We start from the raw sequence: 7,336 nt of genomic DNA on the forward strand, positions 1-7,336 counted from the left end.
CTCCCTTTTGCCGCGAACCATTCATCGAGCCATATACATACACACACACACACACACACACACACAGAGTATCCCATTTTAAGAGTGCACCCCAAATAACTTCCTTATTTTTTATTTTAGAGAAAAATATTTCAGACAAAAGTTGTATGGTTTCGAGGAGGTCACAAGGCGGTACCATTGGTCTGATCTTGGATAGTCATTTGAAAATTACATGAAGGTCACTTTCAATTTCTTAAGTAGAACATACCATTTTTCATTACATATTCTTGTAGCTTATCTCGAAAGCTTTCCAAAACACTTTAATAAAATATTTTTCTATTGCATACTTTTCGAGTTAAAAAGCTCTAAATTTGCAGTATTTTGATAAAAATACAAATTCGCTTTCCTGTAGTCTTATCTTACATGATCCAGCCAGTCAAGGCAAGATGAGTTTTTGTACAATTACTTTAGGTTTTCGAAAACTTGGTTATTTACTTTTATGCATAACACTAGTTTATGTTGGAAGTTGTCCCTAACTTTTTAAAAAACATCTGCATTAATATTTCTGCAAGCTTTTCTGATCCGGTTTTTCATATCTTCAACGGTTGTTGGCTTTTTCGAAAACACTTTATCTTTAATGTAGTCCCAGAAATAAAAGTCTAGGGGCGTCAAGTCGGGTGATCTTGGAAGCCATTCTTGAATTTGGCTGCCCAGACCAATCCACTTATTCGAGAATCTTACGTTTAAATATTGTGTAATGGCTCGAGATCTATGAGCCGGCACTCCATCTTGTTAAACCACATTTGTCTGAGTACATAGTTGTCGACATGTCTTAAGAGGTTGGGCAGGTCATGTTGAAGAAATGTTAGGTAGTTTGTCGCATTAAGGTTTTCTTAAAAAAAAAAAAATATGGACCAACAATAACATCTCCCAGAATGCCTGCCCAAACATTAATAACCCACTGCCTTTGGAACTCTTGGCTTCTCTGCCAATATGGATTAACATCTGAATAATGACAGTTATGTCTATTAACACCTCCTTTGTTACAAAACGTGGCTTCATTAGAAAAAAAGCATATGAGCAACGAATCGGGGATTTTGTTGGATTTGATCTCGAGCCCAGTTACAGAAACGGACTCGGTTTTGGAAGTTACTCTCTTCCAATTGCTGAGTTAGATGAATATGGTATGGATAAAACTTGATGACCTTGAGCACACGATTTGCTGTTGATTTAGGTATACTGTATTGTCTCTCAATTTGTCTCGTAGAGATTTGAGAATTCAAAACAACAGCACCTATAATAGTCAATGATGTTACCTTATCAGTACCCAATTTTCACCGGTTTCTTCTAAAAAACCCTGCTCAGTTCTGTCGCAAAGTTTTTTTATTATTCTCCTATCAGGATGGCGTCTGTCTGGAAATCTTTCAGCATAAAGCCTTTCTGCTGCCGAGTAATTATTCCTGGCTTCATCCAAAATGCGGATTATGTCCACAATTTCATTTGGTGGATAAGCAGCCATAATTTTCTAAAAAGCTTGGCAAAAATCTCGAAAGTTTCTGTCTTATAAAAAAAAAGTTAATGGTTGTAATACATATGTGTCTGTCTGCACTGACTGACAATCAATAAACTGTAATAATCGTGAAAGTGCAATTGTTAATTCTTCCGATTCGAAAGTTAGTCAGTGCAGAATCATGCTCATATTTTGCCTTGACTGGCAGGATTATGTCCGAATCTTGCCTTGACTGACTGGATTCTGCTCAGATTATCTTGCCTTGATTAGCTGGATCATGTAAAATAAGACTACAGGAAAGCGAATTTGTATTTTTATCAAAATACTGTAAATTTCGAGCTTTATAACTCGAAATGTACGCAATAGAAAAATATTTTATTATAGTGTTTTGGAAAGCTCTCGAGATAAGCTACAAGAATATGTAATGAAAAATGGTATGTTCTATTTAAGAAATTGAAGGTAACCTTCATGTAATTTTCAAATGATCAAGGTTAAACCAATGATACCTTGTGACCCCTTCAAAATCATGCAACTTTTGTCTGAAACATTTTTTTCTAAAATAAAAAATAAGGAAGTTCTTTGGGATGCACTTTTAAAATGGGACACCCTGTATATATACAGGCATTTTGTGAAAATGTAGAACAGGTTGAGGTGAACATAAAAGTCCTATACTGCTTTGCGTATTTGTAATAATTATCGAGATATTAATTGTAGAAAATGATCACGCAGAATATGGTAAATGATCATGCAGAATATGGTAAATGAATTACAGTAGCGACGACTGCTGTCGTGTACTTATACTTTAGGTCAAATTGAACAAAAAAGTCCTCTACCATTTTGCAAATAATCACATAGATTTTTAATTATAAATTAAAGAAAATTATTGCACGATTTTGCGTGATAATGCACTCATCTTCTTTAATTAATAATTAAAAATCTATGTGATTATTTGCAAAATGGTAGAGGACTTTTTTGTTCAATTTGACCTAAAAATAAGTACACAATGGCAGTCGTCGCTATTATAACTCATTTACCATATTCTGCATGATTATTTACAAGTTTTCTACAATTAATATCTCGATAATTATTGCGAATATCGCAAAACGGTATAGGACTTTTATGTTCACCTCAACTTGTTCTACGTTCCCACAAAATGTGTGAGACAGTTGTATATATACAGGGTGTAAAAAAATTAGACCGACAAACTTTGAGGAGGAATAGAGGACATAAAAACGAACATATATTACGTCTGAACGGTCTGAGAAAATGTCTCGCAGCAGCTGCGACAAAGCGAATAGCAATTTTCTGTTCACGCGATAAGGGAGTATCGGATGGAAGAGATCACGCGGCGCGAGCAGCGTACGAGGTCTTCTACGGCGTCAAAGTTAAAATCGGGGCCTGCTCCGATCAAGGTGGAACACTCTTCACCTACGTAAATGTCCGGATGACCGAGCGGAAAAGCACCCGTCTTCAGCACATACGGGTACAAAGAACACACGTCCACGTAGCGTATTTTCTCCGTACCCGTAACTTCGTACTGCGCGACGATATTTTCCGTACGCCCGCCGTAGAACGTCTCGCGAGGTTCGAGGGGATTATTTCTCAACATGGGATGATTTTTAACAAATTTGCGTATCTCACGATTTTCGCACAGCTCCCGATCGAAGATACACTACCACTTTTCCGTAACGACGTAGCCCTATTTTTTAACACGACACGTCGTCGCGAGTGTGCGCTTGTAACGCACTTTGATCGTATCCTCGCGCGACGGGGTTGAGAGCGGTCCGTCGCGGTTCACGCGGAAACACTCGGGACATTCGTGCTAAAAACAACCGTAAAACTGCAGCACGTGACGCTGCCAAGGATTCTTCGTCTCATAATATCCATCAACGAGCGGACCTTTCGATAAACAATGTTCCCGGTCTCTCCCCGTGTTGAGGAAGGACAAACGTCATAGCACGGTGGAACTATAGTTTACATTTGAATTGCGCGGGCTTTCATGCTCGCGCACTCTAACACGCTCTCCTTCGCGCTCTCGAACGCGATTAGACAGTGGAGCGTATTGGAGCGTGTAGGAGCGCTGTTGGAGCGATGTTGTACGTGCAAGGGATTTGTGGTGCGCATGAATGCGTAGCGCGCATCTCGTCCGGAGAGTGGTGGCGCAGGGTGACTGCGCAGCAGAAGGGGGGGGGAAGAAGGGCGGGGGGAAGAAGGGCGAGCTGCGCACGGAAAGAAGAGGACTAAACACTCCTTGTTTCGTTCTGTACAAAACAACAGCCTTGTTCAAACAGAAAGGATTGATATCGCCAGAGGTTGGAGAGGTTACTAAAAAGAAGGCTCTGGGATAATAGTTGTTAGAAAAAGGTGCCTCTGTGAGACGTAAGGGTGAGTGATCTCTTAATACGAAAGTAAACTGTGTCCGCCATTAATCTATTGCAAGAGACGTCAATTATAACTCCTTCTATATTGCTGCAACGCAATAATTGAATGTGAGATTGTACATGTGGCAATTGCGCTGCATATTAATAGTGGCACGCAGTAATTAGGCTGAGTGTGGTTCTCTAGTGGCATTTGGGCTGCTAGACTGTGAGTCGCAAAATACACTTAGGTATTTTGCAGTTTGCAACGGAGCGCAAACCTTTCTTTTCTCTAGTGGCATTTGGGCTGCTAGACTGTGAGTCGCAAAATACACTTAGGTATTTTGCAGTTTGCAACGGAGCGCAAACCTTTCTTTTCTCTAGTGGCATTTGGGCTGCTAGACTGTGAGTCGCAAAATACACTTAGGTATTTTGCAGTTTGCAACGGAGCGCAAACCTTTCTTTTCTCTAGTGGCATTTGGGCTGCTAGACTGTGAGTCGCAAAATACACTTAGGTATTTTGCAGTTTGCAACGGAGCGCAAACCTTTCTTTTCTCTAGTGGCATTTGGGCTGCTAGACTGTGAGTCGCAAAATACACTTAGGTATTTTGCAGTTTGCAACGGAGCGCAAACCTTTCTTTTCTCTAGTGGCATTTGGGCTGCTAGACTGTGAGTCGCAAAATACACTTAGGTATTTTGCAGTTTGCAACGGAGCGCAAACCTTTCTTTTCTCTAGTGGCATTTGGGCTGCTAGACTGTGAGTCGCAAAATACACTTAGGTATTTTGCAGTTTGCAACGGAGCGCAAACGGCTAATTTCTAGCCAACTGCACTTGGGCAGAAGGCATAGGTGAAACCCGCTAAAGGAGCTGCTGGGATTTCACTATTAGGATACACTCGACTTTGTTGTGAGACGCTCGCACAAAGCTTTAAGCTGCAAACAGCTTCTAAAGTTAGCTGCTCGAGAGTGGCTAAATATTTATTTTCAGTTTGAGTCTAGTCATTTCATTCCAAAAGAGCTATGATTTTAACATATATTGTTTCTGATTATTTAATACCCTTTGAGTTCTAAAATATAACTTCATATTAATTAAGAACAATTTGTTCTGATGTCAATTATTTGAAAACACCTTGTCCCAACGAATCCTAGTAGAAATATTCTTAACTGAACACCCCGCGTGAATTATCGCGCGTCCGAGCTCACGCTCTACCGCCAATAACCATTGTAACGCTTTGCGTGATTGCGCGTTGACACCCCTATAACCGCCGAGCAGGATTATCCCTATCTCTTTCTGGCGCAAAAAGTTTTTGTGAAAAACTTTCATGCACGTGGAAGCGATAGTTGTGCATTCTTCGAACGGACACACATTTCCACGGTCTAGGAAAATTTTACAATAGGCCAGACACGCTCGTCGAAGAATATCTACATCGTTCCGGCAATAGCGCCCTATTTCCTGTTGAAAATTAAACACCGCGTTTTTACCCGTCATTTCCGTGTGCTACGTTAAAAATTGTTCGCGTTCGTCCAATTTCATCGTATCCGGAGAATAATAATCAATATCCGGTAGCGGTCCGACATAATTTTGATTTTTAATTGTATTAAATAAATGCGGAAATACGTCTTTGGCGACGGAATCCTTTAGCCCGAAAGCTTTCGGTAACGTTGACAGACGCATAGTCATGTAATTAACGCTATCGAGGAATTTTGTCCGTCCCACGGTTAGTAGTACAATTTTTGTACTGTTTAATATTAATTTCGGTCCGTCCTACCACTCTCGACCAGGTAGCGCAGGATGAACTGCGAGTCGAACGCCCCCGCTTTGTGCGCGATACAGATGAAGCGCGAGAAACGTTTCGTCGTTCTCGTTGCAAAATTGACGAATTGTTTCACTGAATCATTGCAAAATACAAATTCGCGCACCCCGCACCAACGACATCGCGACGTCATATCGTCCTCTCCCAGGCAAGATTCGCACGTTTGTTGCGCAAGAGAGTAACGTGGGTTTTAACTTTCGCGCACTCTTCGAGCATTTCGTCTTATCGCGTCTTGAAGTCGTAAAATATAAATGCGACGCAGCTCTTCCGACCTGTTCTCACATTATCGTAATTGTCATTATCGTCGTTATCATCGGTCTCGTCGACATTCTCGAGTTCTTTCGCGTTGACCGATGCCGATACGCGACTCTCTCGAAGCGGCCACATGAAACACAAGTAATTCAGCGGTTTCGACGCGCAACATATGCGACAATAAACCGCGCCGCACACGTGTTTTGCGCCCGATCTTTACAAACGCTCGCAATTGTTGCAAAATCTCACGGCGTTACAAACACTCGACGGCGACTTGTCAGCGTAAGATTTCGGGGCGCGATGGCGTTCGAAACAGCTTTCACCGTAAAACATGTGGTTACTCACGTCGCAGCCGATTAATCGCGCGTCTAGCTTCTCGTACGGCAGCGCACTGAGAACACATACATAGCGGACACGTATTTGAGCACCGGTGACCCGTTTCACGATGGTAACCTTTGTTACAGGAAACGCAATAATATCTACTAGCCGAGGCAGCTTTTAAATTCAAAATAGGCTTATAATGCCGTGAACGCTCGTAATACATTATATTTAGCATATACTTAGCTATACGAGAACGAGAGGCGAGTGTCGAATGTCCATCATACAACGGAGGGACTCTGCGACCGAAATTCCTGAAATTATAGACGACAGTCGCGATATTTTCTAGCAAAAGAAGCTGTTGAAAACGCTCAATCTTCGGGATGCCGCATCCTTCCTCGGGTATAACTATATTGAAGTTTCTCGTTATTTCTTTGGCCAAACGCCGAATTTCTTATTTCTTTGCAACGCGGAATATGGATGTCTTATATTATCCCATTTTCTATGTAGTTCGTCACTGCATACTGTACCGTGTTCACAATAAACGCGAGCCACGACGAGGGAGCGAGGGAGACACATATTATCCCGATTATTTATATTTAAAATCGAGCGTTTTACTATATCCTCGCGCGTTAATTTATTCGATTTTCGCCCTCACCCCGAAGGCATTCCGACATTGTACAGCATTATTAAAAAACGTTCCGCAATATCGTGACCCCTGGCGCTCTGTGCTATCGAGCTTACGAGGCTCCAGATATCCTCGTAAGTCAAGTTTCGCACCGGGCGAAACGACAAGCCGGCCGGCCCGCGTGTTAAAGCCGTCAATGGAAAAGATAACCCCACGTGATCGCTCGCGTTAGCGAAATTAATTAAGAATAGATTTCGTGGAACGCGTTTTCTAAATGGTTAGCGATGTCGGTGCCTTCGGCGGGCGGGAGGATCTTTATACTCGCCTCTCGTCCTAAGATACGAAAATGTCTAAACCGCCGCGAGTTTTCTCTCCGTATTTCGATATAATTAAATCTTACGTTATCATGCTCGAGTAGGTATAGTATAGGGGTTCTAACGCATGGTCCTCTGAGGGGGGTGAGGGGCGGGGGGGGGGG

This window comes from Odontomachus brunneus, unplaced genomic scaffold (assembly GCF_010583005.1).
Source record: "Odontomachus brunneus isolate Ranch 3 - 2012 unplaced genomic scaffold, Obru_v1 Obru_scaffold_109, whole genome shotgun sequence".
NCBI lineage: Eukaryota > Metazoa > Arthropoda > Insecta > Hymenoptera > Formicidae > Odontomachus > Odontomachus brunneus.